The sequence below is a fragment of the Salmo salar genome, chromosome ssa03 (genome assembly GCF_905237065.1).
Source record: "Salmo salar chromosome ssa03, Ssal_v3.1, whole genome shotgun sequence".
NCBI lineage: Eukaryota > Metazoa > Chordata > Actinopteri > Salmoniformes > Salmonidae > Salmo > Salmo salar.
In genome coordinates this window covers 91,421,324-91,441,010 of record NC_059444.1, presented here as the reverse complement: position 1 = coordinate 91,441,010, position 19,687 = coordinate 91,421,324, and the positions used below count along the sequence as shown (strand labels likewise).

The 19,687-nt window shown below is 45.9% G+C and overlaps 1 protein-coding gene across 2 annotated transcripts in view; it reads right to left on the bottom strand.

Annotated features, from left to right (window-relative positions):
• The window catches only part of LOC106602028 (cdc42 effector protein 4), a 38,287-nt gene extending 20,220 nt beyond the window's left edge, over positions 1-18,067 (bottom strand). The window contains exons 1-2 of one of the 2 annotated variants that reach the window (XM_014194474.2): positions 17,710-18,067; positions 4,105-4,311 (exon numbers count right to left, since the gene is read on the bottom strand). The gene's annotated coding sequence lies outside the window, so the exon portion shown is untranslated. The remainder of the gene's footprint in view (positions 1-4,104; positions 4,312-17,709) is intronic. The other variant, XM_014194477.2, reaches the window with a different exon arrangement.
• Positions 18,068-19,687: the final 1,620 nt, after the last annotated feature.

The window sequence follows — 19,687 nt, the reverse complement described above, 5'->3', positions numbered from 1 at the left end:
GCCCAGTGACACGAGCCTACCAGACGAGCTAAACTACTTCTATGCTCACTTTGAGGAGAATAACACTGAAACATGCATGAGAACACCAGCTGTTCTCGAAGACTGTGTGATCACGGTCTCCGCAGCCAATGTGAGTAAGACCTTTAAAAACAGGTCAACATTCACAAGGCCGCAGAGCCAGACGGATTACGAGGACACGCTGACCAACTGGCAAGTGTCTCCACTGACATTTTCAACCTCCCCCTGTCCGAGTCTGTAATACCAACATGTTTTAAGCAGACCACCATAGTGTTCTTGGGCACAGGGACTAAGGTAACCTGCCTAAACGACCCGTACCACTCAAGTCTGTAGCCATGAAGTGCCTTGAAGGGCTGGTCATGGCTCACAACACCATCATACCAGAAACACTAGACCCACTCAAATTTGCATATCGCCCCAACAGATCCACAGATGATGCAATCTCTATTGCACTCCACACTGCCCTTTCCCACCTGGACAAAAGGAACACCTATGTGAGAATGCTATTCATTGACTACAGCTCAGCGTTCAACACAATAGTGCCCTCAAAGCTCATCAATAAGCTAAGGACCCTGGGACTAAACACCTCCCTCTGCAACTGGATCCTGGATTTCCTGATGGGCCGCCCCCAGGTGGTAAGGGTAGGTAACAACACATCCGCCACGCTGATCCTCAACACAGAGGCCCCTCAGGGGTGCGTGCTCAGTCCCCTCCTGTACTCCCTGTTCACTCAATGACTGCACGGCCAGGCACGACTCCAACACCATCATTAAATATGCCGATGACACAACAGTGGTAGGCCTGATCACCGACAATGACGAGACAGCCTATAGGGAGGTGGTCAGAGACCTGGCCGTGTGGTGCCAGAATAACAACCTCTCCCTCAACGTGATCAATACAGAGGAGATGATTGTGGACTACAGGAAAAAGAGGGACCGAGCACACCCCATTTGCATCGATGGGGCTGCAGAGTTGCTGGTCATAGACTATTCTCTCTGCTACCGCACGGCAAGCGGTACCGGACGGCCAAATCTAGGTCCAAATGGCTTCTACCCCCATGCATAAGACTCCTGAACATCTAGTCAAATGGCTTCCCAGACTATTTGTAGTGCCCCCCACCCGCTCTTTTACGTCGCTGCTACTTTGTCGTCATCTCTGCATTGTCACTTTAATAACTCTACCTACATGTACATACTACCTCAAATAACCGGTGCCCCCACACATTGACTCTGTACCGGCACCCCCCTGTATATAGTCTCACTGTTGTTATTTCACTGCTGCTCTTTAATTACTTGTTACTTTTATCTCATATACTTAACTGTAATTTTTTTAACTGCATGTTGGTTAGGGGCTCGTAAGTAAGCATTTCACTGTAAGATCTACACCTGTTGTAGTCGGCGCATGTGACTAATACAATTTGATTTAAAAAGGCTAACAAGCTTATGTTTTTACCCAAGCTAAAGCCAGCTAGTCAGGCTGCCTGCTAGCTTCTACTAGCAAAGGAAGGCGAATGTTTCATAAGCAAATGCCATTCTATAATAAACTTTTGCCAAAGGGTTATGCACACACCCTCTGTGTGTGTATAATTTGCAAAGACCAAGACCCCTCTACTTTCACTGCGGTCCCGTGTGGCTCAGTTGGTAGAGCATGGTGTTTGCAACGCCAGGGTTGTAGGTTCGATTCCCACGGGGGACCAGTACGTGGGAAATAAAAAACATTTAAAAAATGTATGCATTCACTACTGTAAATCGCTCTGGATAAGAACGTCTGCTAAATGACTAAAATGTAAATGTAGCTGTTTAAGATTGTGTGTGTATTGAATGTCAGCTTATCAGTTCAGATGTTTCACAGTAACCACAGTATGTTGTGCATGGTTCATCTCTCTGACATCCTGCTAGCTCAGACCCCATTATTCACTTCTGGGTCAAAGGTCAGGGTCAGTGTGGGAGGAAGGCATGTTTAGCCTGAATGTCTCTCTCCACCCTTTTCGATCTTTCTTTCTCATTATGTCTCTCTGAACATAGTCTGTATGTTGCAAACCATATTTCACAATCCCATAGGGGATCATGTATACTTTAGTACAGTGGAGACAGATCACTTCCCAGCTGTTTCTATTCTCTGTGTTCTGGCCCACGTGACATGGATGTTGCATTTTGTCAAAGAGCGTGTGTGTGTTGTAAACGTGTGTTTGTAAAGTCAATCCCCAAGCAGTGACCTCAGAGTTCCCACGGTTACTCACCAACAACCTTCTTACACACACACACACACACACACACACACACACACACACACACACACACACACACACACACACACACACACACACACACACACACACACACACACACACACACACACACACACACACACACACACACGAGCCGTTCCAAACTGTCCCTAAATATGTTCCTCTATTGCTCATCATGTGACATCTGGTCAGGAAGACACATTCTGGAATTCCAGAGGGTTTTCCCCAACAGTATTCTTACCCTGAGAACGCCATGGAAACGCTGCGTTAACTTCCTCTGCCTATTCCCTATGAAGTGCACTTCTTTTGACCAGAGTCCCTATACAGGAAATAGGGTGCCATTTGGGGACGTGCACTCTAAATGTTAGGTGTTTATAGGTTTCAAGACAGAATGAACACTGTATAGGTCTGAGGAGGGTTGTAAGCCTGACTGGGGTATAATTCTGCTTCATTAAGACCCAACATTATGGGGAGAGATAGCCCTGAACACTAAGGCATCATGAGAAAGGCCAATGAGTGGGTTCCACAAGGCTTTAGCTTTCAGCTTCCTCTAAACAGACAGATTTCCTCCACTTGAATCAGAGTGAATTAGAGGCAAAACACACTTGGCTTGATTGAGTTGAAAGACAAATGCTGTTGAGTTGTACTGTAGTTACTAAAATAAGTTATTCCGTCCCACACACCCACTGTGAGGAAATGACAGCAGTAACAGTCGCTGTGGGAGCTGTAACCTGAGTTACGAGGAGAAACATTCACTAATCTCCATTCATAAATAACACTGTGCGTTATGTTTTACAACCCTCTACTGAATACCTCATCCACTTCTTCAGATTACAGAACTCTACATTACTAACAGCCCAGTTTCATTAGAGGGAGTTTACGATACAGCTTCCTGGGTTTCAGGACTGACATCATTCTTCACATCCTTTCAATACACTCACACACCATTCATGAACATGACTCCTACATACCAATTCCCTAATTGAGTATTGACAATACTTGACACACTTCCCTGATAATCAATTCCTCCAGAGGGTATGCCCCTCCCCCACCATGCAGCCCATCCAACCCCAGAGAAGGTGGTATCCCCTCCCCCACCATGTGGCCCATCCCCGCCCAGAGAAGGTGGTATCACCCTCCCCCACCATGCGGCCCATCCAACCCCAGAGAAGGTGGTATCCCCCTCCCCCACCATGCGGCCCATCCAACCCCAGAGAAGGTGGTATCCCCCTCCCCCACCATGCGGCCCATCCAACCCCAGAGAAGGTGGTATCCCCCTCCCCCACCATGCGGCCCATCCAACCCCAGAGAAGGTGGTATCCCCCTCCCCCACCATGCAGCCCATCCAACCCCAGAGAAGGTGGTATCCCCCTCCCCACCATGCAGCCCATCCAAACCCAGAGAAGGTGGTATCCCCCTCCCCCACCATGCAGCCCATCCAACCCCAGAGAAGGTGGTATCCCCCTCCCCCACCATGCGGCCCATCCAAACCCAGAGAAGGTGGTATCCCCCTCCCCACCATGAGGCCCATCCAAACCCAGAGAAGGTGGTATCCCCCTCCCCCACCATGCAGCCCATCCAACCCCAGAGAAGGTGGTATCCCCCTCCCCCACCATGCGGCCCATCCAAACCCAGAGAAGGTGGTATCCCCCTCCCCCACCATGCGGCCCATCCAAACCCAGAGAAGGTGGTATCCCCCTCCCCCACCATGCGGCCCATCCAAACCCAGAGAAGGTGGTATCCCCCTCCCCCACCATGAGGCCCATCCAACCCCAGAGAAGGTGGCCAAAGCTGGGCGGTGGCACTCAGTCAGTCTGGAGCCAATAAAAACTACTGACCTGGATGGAGTGATGAAAGGATGACCTGAGGGCATGGGGGGATATGGCCCAATCCACAAGACCTGGAAATAGGGACCGGCTATGGCGGCTCGGCACGCTCGTTCTAGATGTTCATTCTACACAGGCATGGGTTACCCTAGACTGGGTTTCTTCAGAGATCTGCCTCTTATCCCAGTCATTCCCCAGACTGTTGGACATACATAAGACCTGGGAATAAGAACAGAATAGAATAGTCTTCTTCAATCTTTTACAGTACAGTCCTCTAGCTACTGATGACATTGGAAGTTTCCAGACATCGGTGACCTGGGTTATATTACACTATTCAGAGATTTGCCACTAGTCCCAGTAATTCACCAGACCATTGGTCTCTGCTAGATGTCAGTCTCTACTGCACCAAGTAACTTAACAGGCTGCTGGGGCTGTGCCAGAGTCCTAGCAGGCTGCTGGGGCTGTGCCAGGGTCCTAGCAGGCTACTGGGGCTGTGCCAGGGTCCTAGCAGGCTACTGGGGCTGTGCCAGGGTCCTAGCAGGCTACTGGGGCTGTGCCAGGGTCCTAGCAGGCTGCTGGGGCTGTGGCAGAGTCCTATGCATGTATCTAGAGAGGTTTCTGTCTTAACGTTCTGAGAGTGCCACTTCCTCCTCAGTAGCCAAGTGATAAGAGTCTGTAGCCACTGCCACACTTCTGAGTTACACAGGTTTATTTCGGACAGGTTTTTAAACCTATGAAGATGTCCAGTGAAAGCAGATACGCCATTTGTTTGACACCACAACACAATACCGACTTGGATGCTCACTATCCCGAACGCTAATCAATTAAAACATCTGAAATTCGCTGCTCTGTTTTGTTTGTTTACGGCGGGTCATTTCATAGGGAACTGTCACTCTAGTATTGTTACATCACCAACATCTAGAGAATAAAGACGTTACCATGGCAGCCCTTCCCAAACCTGGACAAACTCTTAATGTATGCCTCTGAGTCGTGCTACACAGCCACTTACCAGAGCTGAACGTCCCATTTAGAAGAGGAACAGCCCAAACACATCAGAGAGGAACAGCCCATTATCTCTCCATCAGACCAACAGGGTGGGACCATGCAGACAGCAGCACAATAATCACTTACAGTCGGGGGCCTCATTGTAATGGAGCATGTTGCACTTTCAAGAAATGCTCATTTTCGATGAATCATTGGTAGCCAAATAGATGTTCTATATTTAGAAGTCTGTCTAGGATAAATTGTCATGGCGTACAAAACAGGCCTTTCTGTTGGCTAGACTGATGTCCAGAGTATATAGGCCAGAGCCAGACTAAATATAGACCCCAGTGTGAGCTGGTTACTCCTCTCTCTCACCTCACACCTCCACCCACACAGAGGTGTGTGTTGTGAACCAACCCTGTGGTGTGAACGGACGCCGTAGTGTTAAACCAAGGTGCTGCCATCACCTCCAACCATCAGCGCTCACCTAACGTGTGTGTGTGTGTGTGTGTGTGTGTGTGTGTGTGTGTGTCACACCTCCCACACGGACAACAGAGGGGAGGCAGCGTGTTCTATGGAATGCTGCTCTCTCCTCTCAGTCAAGATCCAAGAGAGACAGTTAGGGACATGTTTCTACTAGGTGATGGTTGAGTTTCAAATAGCAGCCTGTTCCCTATATAGTGCACTACTTCTGACCAGAGCCCGATGGGGCCTAGTGCACCCTATGGGCGATCCTGCATGGGTTAAAAATATAAGCCTGAAAGCTTAACAAAGTTTGATCAACTATGGCTTGTTGTTACAAAAGGTGTTGTTTGTAAGGTCAAAAGTAGTGCACTAAAACGGGGGAATAGGGTGCTATTTGTGACGTATACTCCATGTGCTGTGACCTCTGTCCTGTTACTGAGCTGCTATTTAAACACTGACAAGAACTGCAGGTGACCAATCTTCCAACACACCACCAGGAAGAAGGAAAACAATTACAGAGGGACGGGGTCAGGGGAGGGCGGAAGAGAGGGACGGGGTCAGGGGAGGGCGGAAGAGAGGGACGGGGTCAGGGGAGGGAGAGAGGGAGAGAGAGAGGGACGGAGTCAGGGGAGGGACGGGGTCAGGGAGAGAGGGAGGGAAGGAAGAAGAGAGGGACAGGGTCAGGAGCGGAGGAAGAGAGGGACAGCAGTGGCGTCTTCCGTGGTGTCCTCACACGAAAACCATTCTTGTTTAGTTTTTTACGTATCGTAGACTCGTCAACAGAGATGTTAGCATGATCAGAGATTTCTGTAAGTCTTTAGTTGACACTCTAGGATTCTTCTTAACCTCATTGAGCATTCTGCGCTGTGCTCTTCCAGTCATCTTTGCAGGACGGCCACTCCTAGGGAGAGTGGAAACATTGCTGAACTTTCTCCATTTATAGACAAATTTGTCTTACCGTGGTCTGATGAACATCGGCGCTTTAAGAGATCTTTTTGTAACCCTTTCCAGCTTTATGCAAGTCAAAATTCTTAATCTTAGGTCTTTCAGAGATCGCTTTTGTTTGGGGCATGGACCACATCAGGCAATGCTTCCAGTGAATAGGGTTGCAAAGGGTCGGAAACTTTCCGGTGAACTTCCCCGGAAATTTCCATGGGAAGTTAAGCCCTGGAATTTGGGGTATTTTGCTTAAATTCAACAACAAAAAAGTTAGCTTATAACAGTGAGCCTTTTATTGTGGGATACACAAGGCAATTATAGGTCTTGTGGCATATTTTGGTTAAACTATCCCCAATTCAATGGAATTGCAACCCTCTGCATGTACAGTGCACTCTTCCATCACATGCACAGTGCACTCTTCCATCACATGTACAGCTGATTCTCAAGACCTTGCACACGAATGAGATGCTATTGAGCCCACACTACCACACTGTCTGAGCCAACAACTACATGCTTTCTGGTAAGTTTTGATAACAATACTGGGTGGGGTGAATATATTTTATATGACATACATGATTTTTTGTTAATCTCTCTTGGGTAGGGGGCAGTATTTTCACGGGCGGATGAAAAATTTACCCAAATTAAACGGCCTACTACTCGGGCCCAGGAACTAGAATATGCATATTATTAGTAGATTTGGATAGAAAACACTGAAGTTTCTAAAACTGTTTGAATGATGTCTGTGAGTATAACAGAACTCATATGGCAGGCAAAAACTTGAGAAAATCCAACCAGGAAGTGGAGGATCTGAGGCTGTAGTTTTTTCAAGTGATTGCCTATCCAACACACAGTGACTTAGGGTTCATTTTGCACTTCCTAAGGCTTCCACTAGATGTCAAGTCTTTAGAAAGTTGTTTGAGGCGTCTATGGTGAACAGAGAGCCAACAAAGGAAGTTGGAAGTTGTTGACTCAGGAAAGCACACGAGTTCATTGGCACGCGTTCACGTGAGGGGTAGTTGTGTTCCAAAACATTTTTCAAGACATTGGAATCGTCCGGTTGGAATAGTATTGAAGTTCTAAGTTAAAAAGGCCCTAAAGATTGATGCTATACAATGTTTGACATGTTTGAACGAACATAAATATAACTTTTTTTGACTTTTCGTCGTGACATTTTGGCCGCGCTTACTACACTTGGAGTAGCTTTCTGAACGCGCAAACAACAAGGAGGTATTTGGACATAAATTATGGACTTTATCGAACAAAACAACATTTATTGTGGACCTGGGATTCCTGGAAGTGCCTTCTGATGAAGATCAAAGGTAAGTGAATATTTCTAATGCTATTTATGATTTTAGATAACTCCAAAATGGTCGGTATCTGTATTGCTTGATGTCTTTTTCTGAGCACAGTACTCAGATTATTGCAAAGTGTGCTTTCCCCGTGAAGCTTTTTTTTATTATCTGTCACAGCGTTTGCATAAAGGAGATGTTCATCTATAATTCTTTGAATAACAGTTTAATATTTTATCAACGTTTATGATGAGTATTTTTGTAAATTGTTGTGCTGATTCACCGGAAGTATTGGAGGCAAATTATATTTTCTGAACATCACGCGCCAATGTAAAATGCTGTTTTTGGATATACTTGATTGAACAAAAAATGCATGTATTGTGAAACATGATGTCCTAGGAGTGTCATCTGATGAAGATCGTCAAAGGTTAGTGCATAATTTTAGCTGGTTTTCGTGACGCCTGTTCTTGCTAGGAAAATGGATGTGTGGTTTTTCTTGGGTTGGTACTGTCCTAACATAATCTAACTTTATGCTTTCACCGTAAAGCCTTTTTGAAATCGGACAATGTGGTTACATTAAGGAGACATGTATCTTTAAAATGGTGTAATGTTTGAGAACTTTGAATTATGACATTTTGTGGTTTTGAATTTGTCGCTCTGATTTTTCACTGGCTGTTGAATAGTGTGAACCGTGGGTCCCCAAGAGAGGTTAACTAGTAAATAGTAGCCTACAGCTAAGTGTGTTTAAATAATTTCTAACTTGTTAACAATTTCTGCTACTTCGTTTTTGCTACCATGTGGGTTTTAGCTTGCTTGAGCCTGCTAACTGAGGAGTGTTAATTCACCTGTTCCATACATGTTTCATTTTTTTAACATTCATCTTACAAAGGAGTTGTTTAATCTAACTGCTATTTATCTGTACGTGTAGTTGTATGTGGGGTTTTTTTCTTCCTCTTTTTTTCCTAATCTTTACAAGAAAATACCACCGGCACAATCTGATGTGTGGAGACATTTCACTGCAGATAATGTAGAAGGAAAAGCTGTGTACATTTGCAAATACTGTGCCAAATCATATGTGAAGAATGCAACAAAGATGAAGCATAATCTGGGCAAGTACATAAAGTTCCCTCAGCGCTCATAATCTCTGACAAAAGACCCTCTACTTCTATTCGAGGTGAAAATTACGAATCAGACTCCTTCTCAATAGCAACAGCTCATGGTCCTCCTGGAATCACACGTTTTTTTGACTCAATGGAAGAACGTAGTCAGAGAAATGATGAATGTCTTGCTCGAGATGTGTATGCAACTGGTTCACCTCTGATGCTCACAGGCAGTGTGAATTGGAAGAGATTTCTGAATGTTCTTCACCCAGCATACATCCCCCCAACCAGACATGCTTTATCTACTCATTTTCTGGATGCAGAGGTCAAGTGAAGGTCAAGCAAATAATAGCGAAAGCAGACTATTGCAATCATCTCTGATGGGTGGTCGAATGTTCGTGGGCAAGGAATAACTACATCTCCACCCCTCAACCAGTATTCTACAAGAGCACAGACACAAGGGACAACAGACACACCAGTCTCTACATTGCAGATGAGCTGAAGGCAGTCATTAATGACCTTGGACCACAGAAGGTATTTGCACTGGTGACAGACAATGCTGCGAACATGAAGGCTGCTTGGTCTAAAGTGGACGAGTCCTACCCTCACATCACAGCACTTTGAGATAGCTGATGTAAGAAGAGCTATATCAATACATTTGATTACACCCATTGGCTGTGCTGCTCATGCATTGAATCTGCACCTCATCGACATCATGACACTGATAACAATGGATACACTCTACAAGAGAGCCAAGGAAATGGTTAGGTATGTGAAGGATCATCAAGTTATAGCAGCAATCTACCTCACCAAGCAAAGTGAGAAGAACAAGAGCACCACATTGAAGCTGCCCAGCAACACCTGTTGGGGTGGTGTTGTCATCATGTTTGACAGTCTCCTGGAGGGGAAGGAGTCTCCAAGAAATGGCCATATCACAGTCTAATATGGACAGCCCCATCAAGAGGATCCTCCTGGATGATGTATTTTGGGAGAGAGTGGTAAGCAGCCTGAAACCTATAGCAGTACCCATTCAACAGATTGAGGGAGACAATGCCATCCTGTCTGATGTTCAGACTCTGCTTGCAGATGTAAGAGAATAAATCCGTACTGCCCTACCCACTTCACTGTTGCTCCAAGCAGAGGAAACTGCAGTTCTGAAATACATCAAAAAGCGTGAAGACTTCTGCCTGAAGCCCATACACGCCGCAGCGTACATGTTGGACCCCAAGTATGCTAGCAAGAGCATCCTGTCTGGTGCAGAGATCAACAACGCCTATGGTGTCATCACTACCGTGTCTCGCCACCTTGGCCTGGATGAGGGCAAGGTTCTTGGCAGTCTGGCAAAGTACACTTCCAAGCAAGGGCTTTGCAGTCGTGCCAACATATCTCATCAGCCACCTGGTGGAAGGGACTTTGTGGATCTGAAGCTCTTTCCCCTGTTGCCTCCATCATCCTCCAAATCCCACCAACATCAGCCGCCTCAGAGCTCAGCTGGTCCTTGTTTGGGAACACACACACACCGAAGCACGCAACAGGCTGACCAATACAAGGGTTGAAAAATTGGTGGCCATCCGGGCAAATTTTAGGCTTTTTGAGCCTGACAACAAGCCATCCTCAACAAGGTTGGAAAGTGACAGTGAAGATGAGGCCTCAGAGTCTGATGTTCAAGAGGTGGACATTGAGGAGGTCCAGGGAGAAGACATGGAAGAGTCAACTCATTTATTTAAAGTTCAATTTGTAACTAAATGTTGATATTTGATTTATATTGGAAGTATTTAATAATTTGCAATTATGTCTACTTATGATAAGGGAAAAGGTTTGTTTGTCTCTATATGGTAAGGTAAATATATCCAATGCAAAAAACACCTACATTTAAATGGTATAAATATTATTTTGCATACATTTCCATTAATTCCCACAGAAAGTTTCCACCTCTGAATATTCCCCAAAATGTGCAACCCTACTAGTGAATAGGGCAGGACATCTCCAATCTCGTCTCATTGATTGGACTCCAGGTTAGCTGACTCCTGACTCCAATGATCTTTTGGAGAAGTCATTAGCTTAGGGATTCACATACTTTTCCAACGTACACTGTGAATGTTTAAATGATGTACTATTCAATATAGACAACAAAAATAATTTGTGTGTTATTAGTTTAAGCACATTGTGTTTGTCTATTGTTGTGACATAGATGAAGATCAGATCAAATCTGATGACCAATTAATGCAGAAATCTAGGTAATTCCAAACGGTTTATACATACTTGTTCTTGCCACTGTACATACACAGGCATTATATTCAACTAACAATCCACAACTGCCACCAGTTTGGCGACCAATACATTTACAACAAAGATATAGTAGGATAAATAAACGTGTTTAAAGAAAACAAAAAGGATATTTCATGCTGAAACCCTCATTAAATACCAATGATATTCACCAAGTTGATGGTTTGTATTCAGCATGATTTACAGCTTTGTCGTGCTATTTTTTTTAATTCTTATATCTTTGAATATTTGACATGCGATATACCACACAGAGGGCCTGAGATAATTACACACATCTGTGAAAATCTGAAGGACCCAAAAGGGACTAGATGTCTTGTGAAAAAATTACATAAAATCCTTGAACATTACCAAAATGCTGGTAGTTTACTGGTAAACATTGACATTTTCCAGTAATATATCCTCCCTTTCCAACCGTTGCACAGAGTGACGTAACGGCACTCAGCGCGGCATCTAGAAGTAAACAGGCAGAGGCCTTCAGAGGGGACACCTCCCTCCATGGCATCTAGAAGTAAACAGGCAGAGGCCTTCAGAGGGGACACCTCCCTCCATGGCATCTAGAAGTAAACAGGTAGAGGCCTTCAGAGGGGACACCTCCCTCCATGGCATCTAGAAGTAAACAGGTAGAGGCCTTCAGAGGGGACACCTCCCTCCATGGCATCTAGAAGTAAACAGGCAGAGGCCTTCAGAGGGGACACCTCCCTCCATGGCATCTAGAAGTAAACAGGCAGAGGCCTTCAGAGGGGACACCTCCCTCCATGGCATCTAGAAGTAAACAGGCAGAGGCCTTCAGAGGGGACACCTCCCTCCATGGCATTTAGAAGTAAACAGGCAGAGGCTTTCAGAGGGGACACCTCCCACCATGGCATTTAGAAGTAAACAGGCAGAGGCCTTCAGAGGGGACACCTCCCTCCATGGCATCTAGAAGTAAACAGGCAGAGGCCTTCAGAGGGGACACCTCCCTCCATGGCATCTAGAAGTAAACAGGCAGAGGCCTTCAGAGGGGACACCTCCCTCCATGGCATCTAGAAGTAAACAGGTAGAGGCCTTCAGAGGGGACACCTCCCTCCATGGCATCTAGAAGTAAACAGGCAGAGGCCTTCAGAGGGGACACCTCCCTCCATGGCATCTAGAAGTAAACAGGTAGAGGCCTTCAGAGGGGACACCTCCCTCCATGGCATCTAGAAGTAAACAGGTAGAGACCTTCAGAGGGGACACCTCCCTCCATGGCATCTAGAAGTAAACAGGCAGAGGCCTTCAGAGGGGACACCTCCCTCCATGGCATCTAGAAGTAAACAGGTAGAGGCCTTCAGAGGGGACACCTCCCTCCATGGCATCTAGAAGTAAACAGGTAGAGGCCTTCAGAGGGGACACCTCCCTCCATGGCATCTAGAAGTAAACAGGCAGAGGCTTTCAGAGGGGACACCTCCCACCATGGCATTTAGAAGACTTACTACACAGCCTAAAGAGAGTGGGCACAGTGAGGGAGATTAGAACAGAGTGGAACTCCGGAACATTCAAGGAATATTAAAATGCATTCTAATTCTCAGCCATCTAAAATTATACACTTGGAGGTTTTATCAGAAGTAAGATATGGGGGGGATTGTTAAGTTTTCCTCCTTAAAATTACTGCTGTCCTCAGTTCCTAAACCACAAGGCTTGGCCTTCCAGTTCACCAGCTGGACCAAAGACTTGACCTGATTGGTTGGACTAATTGGTGAACATCTGAGACACACGTCCATGGCTGTTGAACTGTGTTCTGCATTGCACAGCGCTAAAGGAATGTTCCTAATTACACTAGAAAGATAAGTTAACGACATCAGTTAGCTTTACATGGCAATTACTGGTGACACACTGTGGCAGTACAGGGGAGTGTGTGTGTGTGTATAAAGGTCTGAGCCCACAGGAAGGGCAGGGGGAGTAGGAGTCTCCCATCTCAACAGAAAATAACACACACACACACACACACACACAAAATCAATCCATACTCTAAACAAATAAACAGACACAAATCTAAACCAACCAGCAGCAATAAGGTTTTAATAACGAGGTACTGTACTTCTAACCTGTACTGCTAAACTGTACTGTGAGTGCTTCCTGACCTTTCACCTGTGCTTTAGATGCATCAGAATGTTGCCACTCATCTGTACAGCACGAGCAGAGGACCGTGTAATGGCGAGAGCGAGCAGAGGACCGTGTAATGGCGAGAGCGAGCAGAGGACCGTGTAATGGCGAGAGCGAGCAGAGGACCGTGTAATGGCGAGAGCGAGCAGAGGACCGTGTAATGGCGAGAGCGAGCAGAGGACCGTGTAATGGCGAGAGCGAGCAGAGGACCGTGTAATGGCGAGAGCGAGCAGAGGACCGTGTAATGGCGAGAGAGAGCAGAGGACCGTGTAATGGCGAGAGAGAGCAGAGGACCGTATAATGAGAGAGCGAGTAGAGGACCGTTTAATGATGAGAGAGAGCAGAGGACCGTATAATGAGAGAGAGTGTAGAGGACCGTATAATGAGAGAGAGTGTAGAGGACCGTATAATGATGAGAGAGTGTAGAGGACCGTATAATGATGAGAGAGTGTAGAGGACCGTATAATGATGAGAGAGTGTAGAGGACCGTATAATGATGAGAGAGTGTAGAGGACCGTATAATGATGAGAGAGTGTAGAGGACCGTATAATGATGACAGAGTGTAGAGGACCGTATAATGATGAGAGAGTGTAGAGGACCGTATAATGATGAGAGAGTGTAGAGGACCGTATAATGATGAGAGAGTGTAGAGGACCATATAATGATGAGAGAGTGCAGAGGACCGTATAATGATGAGAGAGTGCAGAGGACTGTATAATGATGAGAGAGCAGAGGACTGTATAATGATGAGAGGGCAGCGGACTGTATAATGATGAGAGAGCAGAGGACTGTATAATGATGAGAGGGCAGAGGACTGTATAATGATGAGAGAGCAGAGGACTGTATAATGATGAGAGGGCAGAGGACTGTATAATGATGAGAGAGCAGAGGACTGTATAATGATGAGAGGGCAGAGGACTGTATAATGAGTCGGACATCCTCAGGACCCCAGATAGCAGGGGGTTGCTGAATAAACATTTCCTCTGGCTTGTGAACAAACTCTACTAATCACGTTAGTATGCCTGCCCCCCCCCCACACACACACTTATTATCAGGCCTGAAACAAGAGGGTCCCAGGAACAAACACAGTATTCACAGTGACATTTGAGACTCACCAAACCCCCTTGGAATATAGATGTTGGGGCAACATAACAGGGGTTACATACAGTTTGCAGTGAACTAATGAACCAAAGCTCAAAGGTTAGCTCCTGTGCACAAATCATGGACCTAGTTAGTTAAGTTTAGTTTAGTTTAGTTTAGTTACAGACCCTTAGAACTGTGTGCCAAAAGCAAGAGAGGACAATACAGTCAAATGATGTCTTCATCCTAAACAACACCCTATTCCCTAGCAGGATCTTATGTAGAGCACTATAGTGGACAGGGTGTCAGTTGGGATACAAACTATAGAGGGCAGGGTGTCAGTTGGGATACAGACTATAGAGGACAGTGTGTCAGCTGGGATACAGACTATAGAGGACAGGGTGTCAGTTGGGATGCAGACTATAGAGGACAGTGTGTCAGCTGGGATGCAGACTATAGAGGACAGGGTGTCAGTTGGGATACAGACTATAGAGGACAGTGTGTCAGCTGGGATACAGACTATAGAGGACAGGGTGTCAGTTGGGATACAGACTATAGAGGACAGTGTGTCAGTTGGGATGTAGACTATAGAGGACAGTGTGTCAGCTGGGATACAGACTATAGAGGACAGGGTGTCAGTTGGGATACAGACTATAGAGGACAGGGTGTCAGTTGGGATACAGACTATAGAGGACAGGGTGTCAGTTGGGATACAGACTATAGAGGACAGGGTGTCAGTTGGGATGTAGACTATAGAGGACAGAGAGGACGGGGTGTCAGCTGGGATACAGACTATAGAGGACAGTGTGTCAGCTGGGATACAGACTATAGAGGACAGAAAGGACAGGGTGTCAGCTGGGATACAGACTATAGAGGACAGTGTGTCAGTTGGGATACAGACTGTAGAGGACAGTGTGTCAGTTGGGATACAGACTGTAGAGGACAGGGTGTCAGCTGGGATACAGACTGTAGAGGACAGTGTGTCAGTTGGGATACAGACTGTAGAGGACAGGGTGTCAGTTGGGATACAGACTATAGAGGGCAGGGTGTCAGTTGGGATACAGACTATAGAGGGCAGGGTGTCAGCTGGGATACAACCTGTCAGAACAGTAAACAGTCAGGATCAGAGGAGGGATACAACCTGCCAGAACAGAAACAGAGGAGAGGAGAAACCTTCAAAAATACAACCTGCCAGAACAGTAAACAGTCAGGATCAGAGGAGGGATACAACCTGTGAGGTCGCACGGAACCAATGATAAAGATGGATCCATTCCAACCTCAAAGCGTCCCTGGTCGCTGAAAGACCTACTTCTAAGTGTTGAACTGGCAACATCAGTCACCCAAACTACAGGGTACAACCCTTCACCACATACTCAGCATCATTCAGCTCAGTGTCGCAGTCCGCAGAGACATTCCTAGGAGAAAATAACACTGTTGGAATTTCCTGGAATGTCAACCCCCCATACATACACACACACACACACACGCACGCACACACACACACACACACACACACACACACACGCACACACACACGTTCTATGACAGAGTTCGGTTTAAAGCAGGATGCATGGCCTCCCCCCCCACAACACAGTGCTGTGGTGAAAGACAGAACACAGTGCTGTGGTGAAAGACAGAACACAGTGCTGTGGTGAAAGAGAACACAGTGCTGTGGTGAAAGACAGAACACAGCGGTTCACAGCTACCACACAGGAAAACAGACAAATGAAAAGATCCATTCATTTCATGACAATTGAAACGTTTGATTTATCCACCAATATTCTTGATTCAACAAAACGGTAGAAACCTGAGTGAAACTTGGGGTAGGCTACTACCTAAATTTGTCCAATGAGAAATGGTTGGTTTGGTTGAATTTTCCGTTGCACATTTTTTTTATAAAGTTTAGCCCTAATAACCACAACCCCCCATGGTCCATTATAACAGGAGGACCAGAGGTCTGTGTCCCAAATGGCTCCCTATCCGTCCCTATGGGCCCTGGTCAGAAATAGTGCACTGTATAGTGACTATGGTGCCATTTGGAACACAGGAAGTAGAGGACTTCAAGCCAATGAGCTGATCTGAGGCCATGACTGACAGCCATGCCCAGTGACACAGATCTGGTTGCCATGTCAACAGTCTCTGGCTGGGAGGGTAATGGTTTGGGAGAATGGGATGCGCATTGACCAGTGTACCAGCGCATACGCGCACACACACACGACGAGAGGCTAAACAGTAGGTGAACTGTCTGCTACGAAGTGTGTGTGTGTGTGTGTGTGTGTGTGTGTGTGTGTGTGTGTGTGTGTGTGTGTGTGTGTACGTACACAGTTTTGAACTTAACAGGGTCAGTTTGTCCATTCTGTCACCAGCAGTGCCACTTTATCTAATGTCTGCTGGTTAATGATTGAACACTTCTCTGGTCTGAGATCCAAACTCACCTCTCCCAATGCTGCAGAGTGAGTTGGCAAAAATGCATTTTCTCCCATTCTGTCAAATGCATGTTCTTTAAGAAAGTGCTCTGGTGCAACCAATTAGTAGTTAGGCTATCAAAGAGGACGTTGTTCGTGGACATGGTATGATGGAGTACATCAGAAAAGATTTCACCGGAGTCACCATCATCATAGATTTAGGCCACCATGCTCCCCTAGTCTAGACAACCTATCCAGGAGCTAAACCACTGCCTTCAATACAACCGATACTTTTCTTTTTACCATAATAAAAAGTGAGTCGCCCCATATTTCCTTGAATTCCTTTAAGCTACACAACTTCTAAGTGAATCAGTCGAATATAAAGTTAAGAAATATGAAAATAATAAGTCCACTGAAAGCAGAGTTATAACAGAAAACCTAAAACAATCTTATTGTATTGATTTCAAAACGCAAAGCAAATGATCATGAAGCCAGACACAGAAAAGGCAACAAAGTAACACGAGCCTATTTCTACTGACTACCGTCATTTTTGCAACATCGTTGCATTCAATAAACAGGCACCCGGCAGCGCCCAAAACCACTGCATGTTGCAATGGTCTGTTCTTTGTAATGTGGGGAATAGTCTACACTCGACAGAAAGGGGATAACTACTCCAATGAAGCTGTTAAAAAGAGAATCATGAAATAACCCTAGTTAAACCAGTTTCAACACGGCGGAGGATCACTGACTAGGGAACAATAAGTAGCCTGGTTGATGATTACAAAAGCCTCTCCCCTCCCAATATTCACCCCCCGTGGTCCCCCCATCTGCGCTCCTGTCTGTTTGTAAGCTACATGCACTATGATCAAGACGGAATAAAATATCCACAATTAAGTATTTTTTTATGGATCTAATTTAAAGCGCATGCATAGGCCACCCGGAACTCACCGTGAAAAGCATCCCATTCACAAGGCGTTGATCCGCGTGACAGTTTCAACGGGTCCCCAGGTTCAAGACAAGGGCGCGTTCATCACACAACAACGTTGTCTGTAGGCTTGTCTTGTAGTAGGCTAGGATCCGCTCAACAACGGGACCAGGCAAAATGTAGAGAATATATATCCTATCAACTCTTCCAAAATCCCAATTCTATTATTTTTATTTGGAAACAAAACAACACCAAAATAAGATAGTGAAGTTGATTTCCAGAGTAAAATAGTAGCTATGATGTGTCCTCTGTGCTTCTGTCAGGGGTGGCTGTACACCGGTGCAACGTTCATCACGTTTCCACTCCTTTCGTGAGTCTGACCACTCCCCTCCCACATGGCGTCTTAAAGTGATAGAGGGGTATTCTAGAATTCAGGCTATTCTCACTTTACTGAGACCGACAAAAGGCTCTGTGTGGGCCCCACATGTTTTCCAAACTGCAGACATGGGTAATGAATGATTGTCACATTCAAATTCGTGTGTGTGTGCCAACGGGTACCATATCTCACACAGCCAAAGGAGGGGAAAGGTAGGCCTATAGTCACATGACTTACTGCCCAGGGAGGGGATAGGTAGGTATATAGTCACATGACTTACTGCCCAGGGAGGGGATAGGTAGGTCTATAGTCACATGTCTTACAGCCCAGAGAGGGGATAGGTAGGTCTATAGTCACATGTCTTACAGCCCAGGGAGGGGATAGGTAGGCCTATAGTCACATGACTTACAGCCCAGGGAGGGGATAGGTAGGTCTATAGTCACATGTCTTACAGCCCAGGGAGGGGATAGGTAGGTCTATAGTCACATGTCTTACAGCCCAGGGAGGGGATAGGTAGGTCTATAGTCACATGACTTACAGCCCAGGGAGGGGATAGGTAGGTCTATAGTCACATGTCTTACAGCCCAGGGAGGGGATAGGTAGGTCTATAGTCACATGTCTTACAGCCCAGGGAGGGGATAGGTAGGTCTATAGTCACATGACTTACTGCCCAGGGAGGGGATAGGTAGGTCTATAGTCACATGACTTACTGCCCAGGGAGGGGATAGGTAGGTCTATAGTCACATGACTTACTGCCCAGGGAGGGGATAGGTAGGTCTATAGTCACATGACTTACTGCCCAGGGAGGGGATAGGTAGGCCTATAGTCACATGACTTACAAGATGATTTCCAATAGGTGCAGGATTTACAGAACAAAGGGGCATGACCTGCATGCTTTGTTGAGGTGGGTGGAAGTCTGCTGGGGGGTATGCAGTCTATCAACAGATTCATTATGATAGCAGATTGATTATGATAGGGTCACCCAGAGGGACCGAGCATTGCGTTTGGTTCGACTCAGGGGCGTGAGAGGTAACATGTTTTAGCCTATGGAAAAGGGCTCCTCTCAAGGGGGTGATAACAGCCTTTAAGTAGAGGATGCACAGTTTAATATAAAAACAGCCACAACCTTTCCAAATCCCCCTGATAGCCAGGTACAAGGGGAGAGAAAAGGACTTAACAAGCTGGCTAACATCTTACAGTCAAAGGTAGACTCAAACTAATGTCATTTTCACTAGGCTGTAATAATAACCACATCATATTTTACCGCTTTTACCGCTACTTTTAAGACTAGACTACATCAACTAAATGAGGTATAATTACGTCAGACTCAGGTTGAACAGGAATACCCAGGATGCCCGGGAGAAGCTTACAATTTTCTTGCAGAATTGGTAGATTTGATGGAAAATATTCAACCTTATTCAGAACCATATGGTCCTCAAAGTTTTAGTGAACGTACCAGCCCAAGGTCCATCTGAAGGTCTTCTGCAGTTCATTCATTCGGCCGTTCGTTCTGCACGTTGTGTTTTGGCCTAACAATCCAGGTTAGAGTAACCATCCTACACCTGGCCTAACAATCCAGGTTAGAGGAACCATCCCACACCTGGCCTAACAATCCAGGTTAGAGT